At 35.7% G+C, this 17,173-nt stretch overlaps 1 pseudogene; it reads left to right on the top strand.

The window, feature by feature from the left end:
• Window positions 1-476: 476 nt before the first annotated feature.
• LOC138334041 (uncharacterized) lies at window positions 477-16,773 on the top strand (annotated as a pseudogene).
• Window positions 16,774-17,173: the final 400 nt, after the last annotated feature.

Raw genomic sequence — 17,173 nt, 5'->3', positions numbered from 1 at the left:
TTTTCCGATGTACCGTAGATTTTCATAATCGGCCACATATCCTTTACACATCGGTTAAGCATCAACCGATATTCGGCCGGATATCGAGCTGTAATGACACCGTCCGGCATTCGGCCGGGCCTTATACAACTATCGTTCGTTATCCGTAAGATGCCCGGGCGATATTCGTACGATGTCCGTTGAACAGGCCGGTTATCGCCCGGACATCATATGATAATCGTCCGATTAGCATTGTATGTTCGGTCGCTATTCACTTCCTCAACGGACCCCAAAAATTCTCTGTCGAAACAGACGCCTTACGAGTACCGCACAGCCTCCTTTTTATGTAAATGAGGTGTGACAAATTTTTGATCGGTGTTATCTGATGTCGGAAAAATGGCAAAACCACCAGTATCCTTCCTTCTATCCCCGGATACCGGTCGATTATTGTGACCAAAGGATTATACATGATCTTCGAGAATAAAATCAGGATCGAAATGGTAGTAGTAACTGAGGATATATCGGTACATTTACCTTTACATGTGCAAACTTCATATATAGCGCTGTATAGAACACTGTGAGGATTTGGTCTCACATGTAAACTGATATCACTTTTTTCATTTCAGATAGGATTGAACACATGATGGATGGGACCATCTCCAAATTGAAGTTATGCATTATTTACGGTAACCATCGCCTTGGTCACCAAAAAACAAATCAAAATAGAAACTAGAATCAACAGATTAAACAGAAGTCATATATAAACAACGTGGAATAGAAATCATTTTGACAACCTGAACAATGTCTGAAACAACGGCCGAGCCGGAGTTAGAAACAACGGCCGAACCGGAGTCAGAAACAACGACCGAACCGGAGCCAGAAACAACGGCCGAACCGGAGTCTGAAACAACGGCCGAACCGGAGTCTGAAACAACGGCCGAACCGGAGTCAGAAACAACGGCCGAACCGGAGCCAGAAACAACGGCCGAACCGGAGTCTGAAACAACGGCCGAACCGGAGTCTGAAACAACGGCCGAACCGGAGTCAGAAACAACGGCCGAACCGGAGTCAGAAACAACGGCCGAACCGGAGTCAGAAACAACGGCAGAACCGGAGTCTGAAACAACGGTCGAACCGGAGCCAGAAACCACGGCTGAACCGGAGTCAGAAGCGACTGCTGAACCAGAATCTGAAGGAACTGCCGAACCGGAATCTGAAGGAACTGCCGAACCGGAATCTGAAGGAACTGCCGAACCGGAATCTGAAGGAACTGCCGAACCGGAATCTGAAGGAACTATCCGAACCGGAATCTGAAGGAACTGCCGAACCGGAATCTGAAGGAACTGCCGAACCAGAATCTGAAGGAACTGCCGAACCGGAGTCAGAAGTTACTGGATTACAATATCCGGAAGCGGAAATAACCTTGATACCTTTTGCAGAATTTACTACACCGGAAGTAGAAGTAGAAGCAGAAGCACAGTCAGAGCCATCAGTTTCAGAAATAATGTGGCCACCTATGATTTTATTGGCACTTGGGGCATTTGGTATGTAGAATACAGACACCTGGTATACAGGTATAATAATCGCTTTAAGATACATAGCTCAAACAACTAATTAGAATTTTGTTAATTATATGCTGAACAAACGATTTATTTAATTAACACAAATACGTTATATAATTATCACCCGTTATAACCGTTTTCGACTTGAAATCCGTTCTAACACACACACACTCTCACTCACACAAACATTCCATGACAAAAAAAGAGAGAAAGGGGAGATAGAAATCAAAGAGAGAGAGATAGAGAGAGAGAGAGAGAGAGAGAGAGAGAGAGAGAGAGAGAGAGAGGGGAGGGGGAGATAGCAATGTAACTGCTGAGGAAATGGGGAATGGAATGTGAATGTAAAGAAAAAATTATCTAGAATCTTTTTGAGTCAATGATATATTCTAAAACGGAATCAAAAATAATTTTGTTTGATGAATCGGTATTATCTTCAGAGCCATGTATAGATTTTGACAAACATAAGGTACGAGATTAATGATAAGGTCAGGATTGACATTCATTTGGAACCAGCTCTTTACAAGTATTTTGGATAAGTTTTTACGTGGGGTGATGAATCTAGGTCATAACAAAAAGAAATATTTTTCATCCTCAGGAGTATCTTTCCAGAAATCACAATAATTTATTTCGTGTCAACTTGTAAGAGAATCTTTTTTTGTTGAGGGCACTGAGGCCCATTTTTAATCTACAATGATTGATTTTACCTTTTCCACGACAATGCGTATTGATTTTACCTTTTCCACGACAATGCGTATTGATTTTACCTTTTCCACGACAATGCGTATTGATTAGATTTGATTATAGAGTCAAAAGCTTTAATAGTGCTTGTGAAAAGGAGTTAAGAGTGGGTTTATTTCTTATGCGTCCGGGAAGATTGTTCCAGTCTCTAATAGTTCTTAAAAAAGATTGGTGATAGCATGTTTTTTGGAAGGAACTGGAGGTAGTGTATTACAATTTTTGAAATTTTAGTTTGGAGTGCGATGTGAAAGGAGTGGACAGAGTGATTTCAAGTATGGAGGGACGAGATCATGTTTAATTTTAGATAACATTTTAAGTCTATAATGCTTCCTTCTATCGCTAAGTAGCTCTCAGCAAAGCTCATTTTGTTACCTTATACTCCCCTGTACATATTAGAGCTGTCCGTCGCTGGACACTTTCAATAAAGTCGGATTCATGCTGATTGCAGTTATCAAAGAGTATACAACCATATTCCAGGATAGATCTTACCATAGATTTATATAGCTTTTCAAAAAAGACACGTGGTATTTTGTACGACAATGACTGCAATATGTTCAATATTTCATTAGCCATTTTGCTACAATATCATATATATGCACATGCCAGTTTAGGTTTCCTGATAATGATATGCCAAGATGTTTTTGTGTGTTGACGTGATTGATTGTGACATTATTGAGCTGAAGATCAGGGTTGTTCAGAATGCGCTGTTTGGTGAATATGACAAGTTCTGTTTTCATTGCATTAACAGTTACGAACCAACGCTTTGTCCAATTTTGAGAGAGTAGAAAGATCATTATTTAACTTGTTAATACATTCTGGGTTGTAAATTTCTGAAGAGAGAGAAATGTCGTCTGCAAATAAATTAATATCTGAAAGAATCCCTATATTAATGACATTGGCATATATCAAAAATAGTAAAGGGCCAAGTATAGAGCCCTTGGGCACACCCGAGATGGTATACCTACGTTCTAATGATTGGCCATTTAAAACAACAAATTGATTTCGATTTGTAAGATAACTTTTTAGCCAATTAAGTTGGTTTCCTTGAATACCTATATTCTCTAGTTTATATATAAGAGCTTCATGCCATACCTTATCAAATGCCTTGGAAACGTTTTAAAAGACGGAACATACATCTTTTCCGTCAGACGTCGCGCACAATGTTCGGTCACTTTTATGTAACGTTATTTAATGTAAAAGACGTAATTATCTTATATAACATGACGAGCGCAATTGACGTCATTTCCGACATTCGGCAAACCTGCAAGACAAAGAAAAAACGCAATTTTTCGAATACTTTTTTGAATTTTCAGTAGAGATTTCGCACACGTATATTTGAGCAAAACCTTTTTTTTTTATTCTGAATAGAAAACATACTTCCTAATATAAAGTCATTTTTCAACGTCGTGAACTTGCGTGACAGAACAGTCAATTTAAGAATTTCATTTTGTGTCATTTCTGCAAGACAAAGGTTTTGTTCGATAAAAAAGTAGAACGACGTCGCAGTCTATATTTTCTGACATGTTATTAAAATAGAAGAAAAACGTATTTTTATATTAACAATTCATGTCTCTATCTCATGTATTAGTACCGTTTTGTACTGTGTGTATTTGTGTTTTTTTCACTTTTTTATCTTTTCTCTTCGGATCTGTCGATCGGCAAGTCTACAAACAAAGTCCACCATTTTGAAGTATGACGTCACAATTCATTATAACGAAATGACATCACGATAGTTCGTTTTTGGGGAATCTCTTTGTCAAATTTTACCGCCATGTGGTGTTCAGTATGACCACAGTGACACTTTAACTGAAACCGCATACAGGTGCGTGTTACATCTGTCGCGCCAAAAAACGTCATTTTCTCAACAAAAACACATCAATAGAAACATAAATATTACAAATATTTTGATAAAAGTCCTCCCGTAATTGAATAAATATATCCTTTCTGTTTTTTAATTTAAAAAAATAGTATTGCGCTTATATTATTTTACTGTTCAACACTTTTTCCAAAGAAATTCCGGCGTGACGTAAAAGTGACCGAACATTGTGCGTTATGTCTCATCAATGCTTTTGTAAATTTTGTAAGTAATCTTTAATAATTGGTTAATTGTAGAATCGTTTTTTTTTTTTTTTTTTTTTTTTTTTTTTTTAACTAGAATTTTCCTTAATGAGAAGATTGTTTACCATGAGAAAGAGTGGTATAGGACGGTAATTTGTCACATTTTGTTTGGTGCCTTTCTTGCGGATAGGACACACCTGGGCTAGCTGTTTTCTATATGGTTGGAAAGCAACCCAATCTAAGGGAAATGTTAAAAATATGAGACCAATTTTGACACAGTGATTCTGAACAATGTTTCAATATAAAATTGCCTATGCCACTAGGACCAGTTGCTTTATTTGTGTTCAAGGATTTAAAAATATTACACACCTTTTCTGGAGTTGTTTCGATATCAGTGATACAAGTAATTTCAGCATTTTCATCACTGGTCAAAGAAATGTTTATTGAATAATTCTGCTTTTTTTCTTTATCGTCGTTAATTATATTGTTGTTTTTGATTAAAGGAGGAATTAAATGATCTGATTGTTTCCCGAGAAGTGATTTGGTGATCGACCAGAATCTTTTGTTTGTGTTGCTGTTAGTGAGTTTAGTTAATGTTGTTTCATTGTATCGTTTTAATGCTTCTCGTTTAAGACGATTTGCTTCTCTTCGTGCCACTTGATATCTTTACTTGTCGTAGTCATTTTTGGTACGCTGAAATAGCTTTACAAACCTGTCTCTAGATCGAAATGCTTCGTTTGTAAGCAAAGGTTTATCACGGATCGTAACTTTTTTTACTTATAATGAATGATTTACATGTATCAATTATAAATTTATTTACATTTGTTATGATGCCATCTAGTCGATCAAATACACCAAAAATATGTCGATGTGTGCAGAGATAAAAGCATCATTCAGACCTGCAATATCCGCTGTTTTATAATTCCATGTAGTTCTTTCGTAGGACTGTTGTCGAGGTACTTTATACAGTGTTAGAGTGTATGGTACAATGATCGAGCTCGCAGAGCGGGGAATTTACTCCATGATTTACAACGAAATGTGGTTTATCAACAAAAAATAGATCAAGTATGTAGGCAATGGTGTTTGTAATGTGAGTTGGTTGGTCTATTATTTGGTGCATATTATTTTGTTTACATATGTTTAATAGACGTTGTCATATTTCACTATTGGAGGGTTGACTGTTCTAAGATAAACATCTGTCATTAAAGTCACCGACTATTTACTTTAATTTACGTTCTGCAAGCCAACCCTAAATTAACTTTCTGTACTCGTTCTGAATACATTAGGACATTATATCCTTGTGCCTTTCCTATTGTTAATCTTCCATGCATTATTCCCTTCTACCAGTGAAATATTGCCACGTGTTGTGGCCCCTTGTTTAAATGCAATTTCATCAGGAAATGTACATAGAAATTATTTCACTTATTAATAGTAATACCGGTAAATGAACAATAATTTTGAAATTCTGTATCCACGTACAAAATAATTTGTTGTTTTTAATATTGTGTTTCCAGTGTTCCTGGTACTGTATCCCTGTATAGAATGATTTGTTGTTTTAAATATTGTGTTTTCAGTATTCCTGATACTGTATCCAAATATAGAATGATTGGTTGTTTTTAATATTGTGTTTTCAGTATTCCTGATACTGTATCCCTGTATAGAATGATTGGTTGTTTTTAATATTGTGTTTTCAGTGTTCCTGATACTGTATCCCTGTATAGAATGATTGGTTGTTTTTAATATTGTGTTTTCAGTGTTCCTGTTCCTGATACTGTATCCCTGTATAGAATGATTGGTTGTTTTTAATATTGTGTTTTCAGTGTTCCTGATACTGTATCCCTGTATAGAATGATTTGTTGTTTTTAATATTGTGTTTTCAGTGTTCCTGATACTGTATCCACGTATAGAATGATTTGTTGTTTTTAATATTGTGTTTTCAGTGTTCCTGATACTGTATCCCTGTATAGATATAGAATCAAATATTGTTGGTTGTTTTTAATATTGTGTTTTCAGTGTTCCTGATACTGTATCCCTGTATAGAATGATTTATTGTTTTTAATATAGTGTTTTCAGTATTCCTGATACTGTATCCAAATATAGAATGATTGTTTGTTTTTTTATAATGTGTTTTCAGTGTTCCTGATACTGTATCCAAATATAGAATGATTGGTTGTTTTTAATATTGTGTTTTCAGTGTTCCTGATACTGTATCCCTGTATAGAATGATTGTTTGTTTTTAATATTGTGTTTTCAGTGTTCCTGATACTGTATCCCTGTATAGAATGATTTATTGTTTTTAATATAGTGTTTTCAGTATTCCTGATACTGTATCCAAATATAGAATGATTGTTTGTTTTTTATAATGTGTTTTCAGTGTTCCTGATACTGTATCCCTGTATAGAATGATTGTTTGTTTTTAATATTGTGTTTTCAGTGTTCCTGATACTGTATCCCTGTATGAATGATTTGTTTTTATATTGTTTTCAGTGTTCCTGATACTGTATCCCTGTATAGAATGATTTATTGTTTTTAATATTGTGTTTTCAGTGTTCCTGATACTGTATCCAAATATAGAATGATTGGTTGTTTTTAATATTGTGTTTTCAGTGTTCCTGATACTGTATCCCTGTATAGAATGATTTATTGTTTTTAATATAGTGTTTTCAGTATCCAAATATAGAATGATTGTTTGTTTTTAATATTGTGTTTTCAGTGTTCCTGATACTGTATCCCTGTATAGAATGATTTGTTGTTTTTAATATTGTGTTTTCAGTGTTCCTGATACTGTATCCAAATATAGAATGATTGGTTGTTTTTAATATTGTGTTTTCAGTGTTCCTGATACTGTATCCCTGTATAGAATGATTTATTGTTTTTAATATTGTGTTTTCAGTATTCCTGATACTGTATCCAAATATAGAATGATTGTTTGTTTTTAATATTGTGTTTTCAGTGTTCCTGATACTGTATCCCTGTATAGAATGATTGTTTGTTTTTAATATTGTGTTTTCAGTGTTCCTGATACTGTATCCCTGTATAGAATGATTGGTTGTTTTTAATATTGTGTTTTCAGTGTTCCTGATACTGTATCCCTGTATAGAATGATTTATTGTTTTTAATATTGTGTTTTAAGTGTTCCTGATATCCCTGTATAGAATGATTTGTTGTTTTTAATATTGTGTTTTCAGTGTTCCTGATACTGTATCCACGTATAGAATGATTTGTTTGTTTTTAATATTGTGTTTTCAGTGTTCCTGATACTGTATCCACGTATAGAATGATTTGTTGTTTTTAATATTGTGTTTTCAGTGTTCCTGATACTTTATCCACGTATAGAATGATTTGTTGTTTTTAATATTGTGTTTTCAGTGTTCCTGATACTGTATCCACGTATAGAATGATTTGTTGTTTTTAATATTGTGTTTTCAGTGTTCCTGATACTGTATCCACGTATAGAATGATTTGTTGTTTTTAATATTGTGTTTTCAGTGTTCCTGATACTGTATCCACGTATAGAATGATTTGTTGTTTTTAATATTGTGTTTTCAGTGTTCCTGATACTGTATCCCTGTATAGAATGATTTGTTGTTTTTAATATTGTGTTTTCAGTGTTCCTGATACTGTATCCCTGTATAGAATGATTGGTTGTTTTTAATATTGTGTTTTCAGTGTTCCTGATACTGTATCCACGTATAGAATGATTTGTTGTTTTTAATATTGTGTTTTCAGTGTTCCTGATACTGTATCCACGTATAGAATGATTTGTTGTTTTTAATATTGTGTTTTCAGTGTTCCTGATACTGTATCCCTGTATAGAATGATTTGTTTGTTTTTAATATTGTGTTTTCAGTGTTCCTGATACTGTATCCCTGTATAGAATGATTGGTTGTTTTTAATATTGTGTTTTCAGTGTTCCTGATACTGTATCCCTGTATAGAATGATTGTTTGTTTTTAATATTGTGTTTTCAGTGTTCCTGATACTGTATCCCTGTATAGAATGATTTGTTGTTTTTAATATTGTGTTTTCAGTGTTCCTGATACTGTATCCCTGTATAGAATGATTTGTTGTTTTTAATATTGTGTTTTCAGTGTTCCTGATACTGTATCCCTGTATAGAATGATTGGTTGTTTTTAATATTGTGTTTTCAGTGTTCCTGATACTGTATCCCTGTATAGAATGATTTGTTGTTTTTAATATTGTGTTTTCAGTGTTCCTGATACTGTATCCACGTATAGAATGATTTGTTTGTTTTTAATATTGTGTTTTCAGTGTTCCTGATACTGTATCCACATATACAACGATTTGGTGTTTTTAATATTGCGTTTGCAGTGTTCCTGATACTGTATCTCCTTTGGCAGAGGAGGAGGGTGAAGTTTAAGCGTCCCACACAGAAGAATTTCCACCCGTCCACATTTGTGTATGAGTATAAGGACTTTGTAGACAGTGACCCCGCCAACCTTCCCGTCTTCCTCACAGATAGAGACACCTATGCTATTGACAAACTGCGCTATTTCCAGAACAATGGCCTTAGTTTACTGTATATGGTCACACCACCAGCCCTAACATTGTTGTTCTGTCCAATGACACTGTTTATGTATTCGCCGATCACTGATTATTTCTGGCCAAAACCCTATTTTAAATCTCCTCCGAATGTGAACGATTCACTAAGCTGCTTCTTGGTCCCGTCTGGGATGGTGTATGCCATCATGTTTGGTTTCGCGTTCCAAGAAGTGTTTGAAAAACACACTAATATAGAAGTTAAACTCAAAGGCCAGACATGGAGTATGAAAAAGTTGGTGTTGTTATTAGAATCAATGGAGTCGATTTCCCATCGGACGTTTCTTCATGTTCTACACACACTGAAAGACGAAATCATCAACATTATCTACCGCATACAGACTATGGAGGACCTCTGTGTGCCGGGTACGTCCTTGTTACATGGGCTTTGTAGATGTGTAATGTACAGTTCATGTGTTATGACGGATCGAAAATTATCACCTGCTGTTTGGTTGTCCGTAATTCAAAAGTTTAGTTTTAATGGATAAAAACCCAACAAAAACAACAACAACAAAAACATGAAAAAAATTAAGAAAACAAAAAACTGAAATAATTTACCTTTATTAATTAAGAACCTTTAGATGAAAACATGTTTTGGAAGTGATTGTACACTGTACCTATGACGCTGTAATATGTGACATATTGTTGTAGACCAATGTCTAGCTTCATAATTCTACCTTGTGTAATCAGTGTAGACATAAACCATTGGCAATACTGCAGAATTCATTTTGAACTATTTGATTTATAATACTCAAAATGTTTGAATATTTGGACAATTCATTCTTTCCATTTATAAGTAGAAATTACGGCACATATGACTTAAACAATATCTTTGTCACCTGCTAATTGAAACTATTGAATGACGGCGATTTCGTGTAATGAGTCAGATTTAAGATATATGATGAGAAAAACAAACTGATTGATATCAACGAAATTCTAAAACATGTTCTAATTCCTAGTTTTGTTTTTCTACAGTAAATATCTGGGGGCTACTGAAACCTCTGAACAGTGATCAGCGCAGTAAACAGTCCCTGTAGACCAGATAGTGTTCGCCGAGGTCTTACAGTGTCTCCACGACCTCAACGTCATGTCAGCCGAGAGTGGGTGTGTCACGGAACACATGCATATATTTCAGTAAGTACATCAGTAACGGAACACATGCATATATTTCAGTAAGTACATCAGTAACGGAACACATGCATATATTTCAGTAAGTACATCAGTCACGGAACACATGCATATATTTCAGTAAGTACATCAGTCAAGGAACACATGCATATATTTCAGTGAGTACATCAGTCACGGAACACATGCATATATTTCAGTAAGTACATCAGTCACGGAACACATGCATATATTTCAGTGAGTACATCAGAGTCACGGAACACATACATATATTTCAGTGAGTACATTAGATTCACGGAACACATACATCTATTTCAGTAAGTACACCAGTCAGGAAACACATGCATATATTTCAGTGAGTACATCAGAGTCACGGAGCACATACATATACTTCAGTGAGTACATCAGAGTCACGGAACACATGCATATACTTCAGTGAGTACATTAGAGTCACGGAACACATACATATACTTCAGTGAGTACATTAGAGTCACGGAACACATACATATACTTCAGTGAGTACATTAGAGTCACGGAACACATACATATACTTCAGTGAGTACATCAGAGTCACGGAACACATACATATATTTCAGTGAGTATATCAGAGTCACGGAACACATACACATATTTCAGTGAGTACATCAGAGTCACGGAACACATACATATATTTCAGTGAGTACATCAGATTCACGGAACACATACATATATTTCAGTGAGTACATCAGAGTCACGGAACACATACATATACTTCAGTGAGTACATCAGATTCACGGAACACATACATATATTTCAGTGAGTACATCAGAGTCACGGAACCCATACATATATTTCAGTGAGTACATCAGATTCACGGAACACATACATATATTTCAGTGAGTACATCAGAGTCACGGAACACATACATATATTTCAGTGAGTACATCAGAGTCACGGAACACATACATATACTTCAGTGAGTACATCAGATTCACGGAACACATACATATATTTCAGTGAGTACATCAGAGTCACGGAACACATACATATATTTCAGTGAGTACATTAGATTCACGGAACACATACATATACTTCATAAATGCCTTACTTGCATGATATAATTCGCAACCGTCAATATGCATTGGAAGGTAAAAAGTGACTTGATGTGTATGCGTTTTTGAAGTCAAATCTGCACAACAAAGCTAATGAAAATGTATTTTCGATGCCACATTCTTATTTTTATCTTGATAAAATTTAATAACTTTTGTTGTGCAGCAAATAAAGATGAACCTTAGATTTTTACAGTAGTTTTCACATGTATCATACATTTGAGACCATTGACCTTGTTAGAAGTTAATATAAATCGTCAGCCTGAGTAGGAATTTACAGGAATTCCCATAACTGTACAATGATAAAAACTAGATACAATTACTGCTGACAATCCGCTTCCCTGTGAAATATCTCATTGAACATCAAACCATCTAGGCCTTCCTCTCCCAACAAACCTGGCATGTCCTTAAATGTTCCCGGTTGCTAATAGGACGTTAAACTAATAAAACTAAACCAATCATAACTTCAAAAAGAAAAAAAAATCAGCAAAATATAAAAGTATTTGAGTCTTGATGCATCTGTCATATTTCAAACGTCTGCATGAAACCATCATGAGAAGTCTCCCATACCATGAAACTACTATCATAAAGCGATTTAAGTACTGGAGTTTGTAAGCGTTATTCATCCCACAAATCGCTAAAACACCACATCACCAGCAGGGGAAACCCTGCAACCTGATGAAGGCCTACCTGTAGAAAACACCTAAAGTTAGCAATTCAGCCCTTTGTTAAGGATGAGATTAATTAATTGCCTGGCGGAAGTTGGTATACTCGTTTCTGTAGCTGGACCAACCCATTGGGTCCGCCAAATGACCGTTGTTCACATATTCAATGGACGTCTGAGGATCTGTACTGCCTACTTGTGCTGGATGGAAGCGTATCTAAGAGGAGGGACGCGAAGATATTCAGCGAAGTCGACATCATATTTGGTCGGTACAGCTGGACCCGAGTTCTATTCGGTTTGAAAGTGTCACGCAAAACATTCCAGAGAAAATTGGACGAGGCCTTAGATAATCTTGATGATGTTTTGAACATTTTTGATGATGTCTCCAGCGTCGTCGATGACATCATAATGGCCCATGTGATTCCAATATCACGTATGCCCGTCTTGAAACGCTATGATGACGAGCATATTAAATTGATAAAATACAGGAAACTGGCTTTGATTAAATTGTTTTTACATGGTCACCGTACCATGCTACAAAATATCAACGTCACAGGCGCCAATGTCAAGGCCAGTCACGAGATTCTCCTGACGACTGGTGTTTCCTGATCAAATGTGAATGTGTGGCATGTTGTAATTTATGGCAATTGGATGATTGTGAAAAGTAGCAAAGTGGAGTGTACTTCTACAGCTTATTATATAGTAGAAAAAAAAGTAAAAAACACTGTCCTTGCTCTATGGTCTTGAACGATTCGACCACCAGTACATCTATAGTTTGTATTAACGGAAGATCAAAGTCCTATGGAGGTCGTATTGAGAAAACCTTCCGTTTGGTACCTCACGACTGCAGGTCATCAGGATGTGATTCCAGAGCAAAATAGTACACGGTACACAGTAACACTAAATATTTGTGTGCTTTCTTTTTGCATTTTTATTTTGATAAAATGTAGGTTTAATTTGTCTAATTTATATATTGTCTTCACGTATTAATTTGCTAGTGTTTTTTGTGTTTTTGTTTTTGTACTTTTATTTTCCTTTCACCGCTTTACTTGTTCGCTTATGTTGTTCTTCTATACATATATGTGATTAACAGTGTAAGTTTTGCTTTGTATTAATTGTGTTATATATTGATGTGTCTAACTCTGTAGTAGTACGCTCAAGTAATTGATAGTGGGTATTGCATTATTTATTTTTGTGCATACAGGAACTTTTTGTGCTTTTGGGATAAGTATTTTTTCTTTAAGGCAAGAACTTATCTGTTGGTTTATTTGCATTATCCGACGTATTGTCTTCGGTCATACATGGTATCCGTGTCTGTGTCCGATGCAAAAACCTTTTATTTCTTCCTGTTTTTCCTTTGCTCTCTAACTAGTACTACTAAATGTATTAACACATTAAGCGTGATGTGAGGTTGTTGACTTTTGGTATTTCTTTGACAGTCAACATATTTCGAGTTTTACATTGACAATCATTTGACATTTTTAATTTGGGCACTAAAGAATTATTGTGGCTCAGTTTGGGCCTTCCTACTGACAGTGTGCTAGATTAACAACGCCTTTTTATCTTGCCTTTCGGTGTGTGACAATCAGGGATAATGAGTTATCGCGACAGTCATAAGATCTACAAGTTCTTCACCTGTCACCATTAAACCGAACACATATGCTGTATTGGAAGGAACTCTCTGCAAGAAACTTAACTACCATCAGCTTTGTGCCTTAGTCCAACCTACTGAGAAGTCTGCCATTCCCCAAGCCTTAGATATGACGGCAGCTGTTTTATCCTATAAGACCTATAAGTGGTGATCCTATGAAGATACGCATCAGTAACATGTCTACGAGGACAGTGAATGTACAGTCCAAAGCTATCTTGTGTGAACTACAACCTGTGTCTGTAGAGGATATATCAAAGATAGAAGAGGAACCTGTGTCAGTAGAGGATATATCAAAGTTAGAAGAGGAACCAGAGGCTAAGCAGATATCCTAGATAGGGTTGAGTTACACACTGAAGGACTTTCTGGGGAGAAGTTGCTCGTGGTCGTCAGCGTTTGGAGAAGTTTAGACCCATTTTTTCTGCAAGTGGCATTGAATTGGGCAATACCACCTTGATACAGCATCGCATAAAGTTGACCAACGAGATCCCATACAAGCAGCTCCATTGACGCATACCACCTTCCATGTTGAAGGAAGTGTGGAACCATAGCCATCAGCTCTTCCAGGAGTGATACAACGTTCCCATTCTCCATGGACTTCTAATGTGGTACTTATGCGTAATAACGATGGTTCTCTTCGCCTTTGTGTCGATTATCGCCAGCTTAATCAACGCACAGTGAAGGATGCTTATGCTCTCCCAAGAGTAGACGAGATCCTTGACTCCCTGGCCGGAAGTCGACTATTTTCAGTGGTAGATATGAAGTCTGGATATCGCCAAGTGGAGTTGTTAGATCATCACAAATAGAGGACAGCTTTTACTAAAGGACGGCTTGGTCTTTATGAATATACACGTATGGCTTTTGGACTTGTAAACGCTCAAGCAACTTATATCATTGACTCACGGAGCGGAGGAGTACTTGACTCGTTTAGATACGGGATACGTCTATGCATCCGACCTAACCCTAAATATTACTGTTGACTCGTAGATTCTTCACTTGGGTCTTAAACCTGAAGCAAGGGTATGTTTTGTGACGCTGTGACCCCGTGTTTATTATTTATATTTTGCATATGTTAATTTGATCCATTATGCATTTTGTTCTTACATTGTTCGTGACCTGTTTCACAATAAATAGTTTTCCTCTTTGTATTCATGGTTAAATAATAACTGTATATGTAGGTAGCGTACGTTTGTTTGGATTTATTAGAAATCGTGCTTTATTTATAGGAATATAAGCATGGTTTAAATTTAAACACTATGGTAGTTCGATCTCCGAGCCTTGTGTGTTTCCATACAGCCTTAACACAATCCGTGTGTAGACATTGAATGTGAACTATTAACTAGTCCTAAAATTGACTTATACCCTAGTGAAATACAATTTTGAGTATGGGGTTATATATTGCAAGGTGATTCTAAGGTCATTTTCTAGAGGTTTTTATGCCTCACATTACAAACAGAACAAGACTAGATACACAGGTTATATTATTCTATTATGGCCCTTTCCAGAGAGAACTGTTCTCGTATAGTGTTGTCTGACGAGGTATAGTCCCCGAGTCGAAGACTTTAGGAGAACTGTTCCCAAGGGAAAGGGTCATAATAGATTTAGTACGTCACATGACATTCATTATGACGTTATATATTTGGTCGCGTGCTCATTCCCGGGGGACTATACTTTGGTATAGTTTCCGTAGTCAGGTATAGTCTCCCGTAGTCAAGAAGGACAAGGAAATGTCGCAAAATAGACCATGGCTGTTATCCAATCGCATTCCTAGTAATTATCATGTGATGTACTAATTTTTAGTATCATGGAATAAAGACCAGGGAATATTTTGTTAGTTGATTAATGAAGTTATTGATCTGAAAGGTTCATTTTATTTTAATTTCGCCTATTTATCCTGTTTGTTTGATTGTACTTCGTGTTAACGGTGTATAAATGTGATGTCTAGACAAAATTGTCACTTTTGATCTGTAACATTAAAAACGTTATAAAGAATGTATCTATAGTATAAATCTATTTCTTCATGTCTGAGGTTTTATGCCTTTAAACCCAATTCACACCTATTTGTGTTTCTGTGTTTTAGATGTTTAAACCACTTTATTACTGCTTGTACATATATATTTCAAATCACTCTTTAATCCTGCGCGCTTCTGTTTTCATGTCATTGTAATCTATGTTTGTCTGTTACAGGTGGATTTTCCTGGAGACTCTGGGTTATTTCAGTTTCCTGGGCGTACTACTGATCCAGGCCGACTCCTACCGTATGGAGCTGGCTATGTGTATAGTAACAGTCGTGTCCTTCACCCTCCTCTGCTGTGTTGTCAGCGATCTCGACTTCCCATTTCACGGATTCTTCCTCATCGATCTCCAAATGATGGTCGATCTTATTGATTTTCTACACAACAAATCAAAGGATGTAGAAACAAGAATCGGTGCACGGAAAGAGACAGCAAACGCTGATGTCAGCTGAATGTTTGTGAATGCATTGTATATAGTTCGAATATTATAAAAACTATATGACCTTATGTTGCCTAGAAAGAGTCGCTGAGAAAGGAGATTTGATATGAATGAATAGAATGATAACAATAAATGGCCTTCATGTTAACAGAGGAATGGTCTGTATTTGACCAACTTTAGTGCTCAATTTGATAACAATTCTTATCTATTTGGTTATGACTTGATTAAGTACACAGTTACACAAAACAAACGTCGATTTAAAGGTTCATTCTGTATTATGTATCTTTACACCAAGGCCTAGTTTCTAAGATAATGCCAGAATAAAACTAAATGTTACCTCCAATACCACACCTTTCGACATGGATATCTGGTAGTTGTTACGTTGAGGTCTCTGTATATGCCGTTGGCAATTTTGACCCATTTATAACGATATAATGATACTGTATATTGTTACATTGTATAATGCATAAAGTAGTCGTTTTAAGGCATGTTTTCTATATATTGATTCTTTATCGTATGCTTTCTTTTCTTTAATTACATTTATCTATCCTATCTATTAACGTGCTATAATAGTTAGCTTTTCTAACTGCTTGACTGACACTTACTCCCATAATTATAACGTATGATAAGACCATCTCCTCAACCGATAGTACTGTTATTATAGTCGTGTAATTAATATATATATATATATATATATCGAACGTTGTAGGTCCAAACTAATGTACACAATCACTGCTATAATATCACCTTATAAATATAACTGTTATTCGATAATTCAGGGGGATATGTATCATTAACACTTTGATCGCACTCATTTCATTTTATCAAACTGCAAATAAAAAACGCAGTGTATGAACGCTTTGCAGAAATCTTGACATGTTCCCCGTTCTTGCAATATTCATCGACATTTTTTTCTTTCACTTTCTCATATATATTTAGTTTATATTTGAATCTTTGTATTAGATGAATGATAATAAAATATATTTCAATGTCAATGATAACATATTTCAAAAGGTGATAAAACAGTTCAATACTCATGAGGAATAGAAATTTCAAGGTCTTGAGAAATCAGATACAGTTTCGATTCGATGCATCATTGACTTAACATGCCCCTTCTTATAACGGTGCATTAGAACTTTCAACAGACTTTACTTTCTATTACAACACAGTTAATCAATACAACATTTAATGGCAACACGTTTTATAACGTATAGAACTAATGAGTCTCATTTCAATTAGATTAGAAACCAAGCTGTATGAACCAAGAGGCGCAGAGGGCCTGTATCGGTCATATGGTT

This window comes from Argopecten irradians, chromosome 10 (assembly GCF_041381155.1).
Source record: "Argopecten irradians isolate NY chromosome 10, Ai_NY, whole genome shotgun sequence".
Lineage (NCBI taxonomy): Eukaryota > Metazoa > Mollusca > Bivalvia > Pectinida > Pectinidae > Argopecten > Argopecten irradians.
The sequence above is the reverse complement of the archived record's forward strand: the minus strand, read 5'-3'. Positions and strand labels throughout refer to the sequence as shown.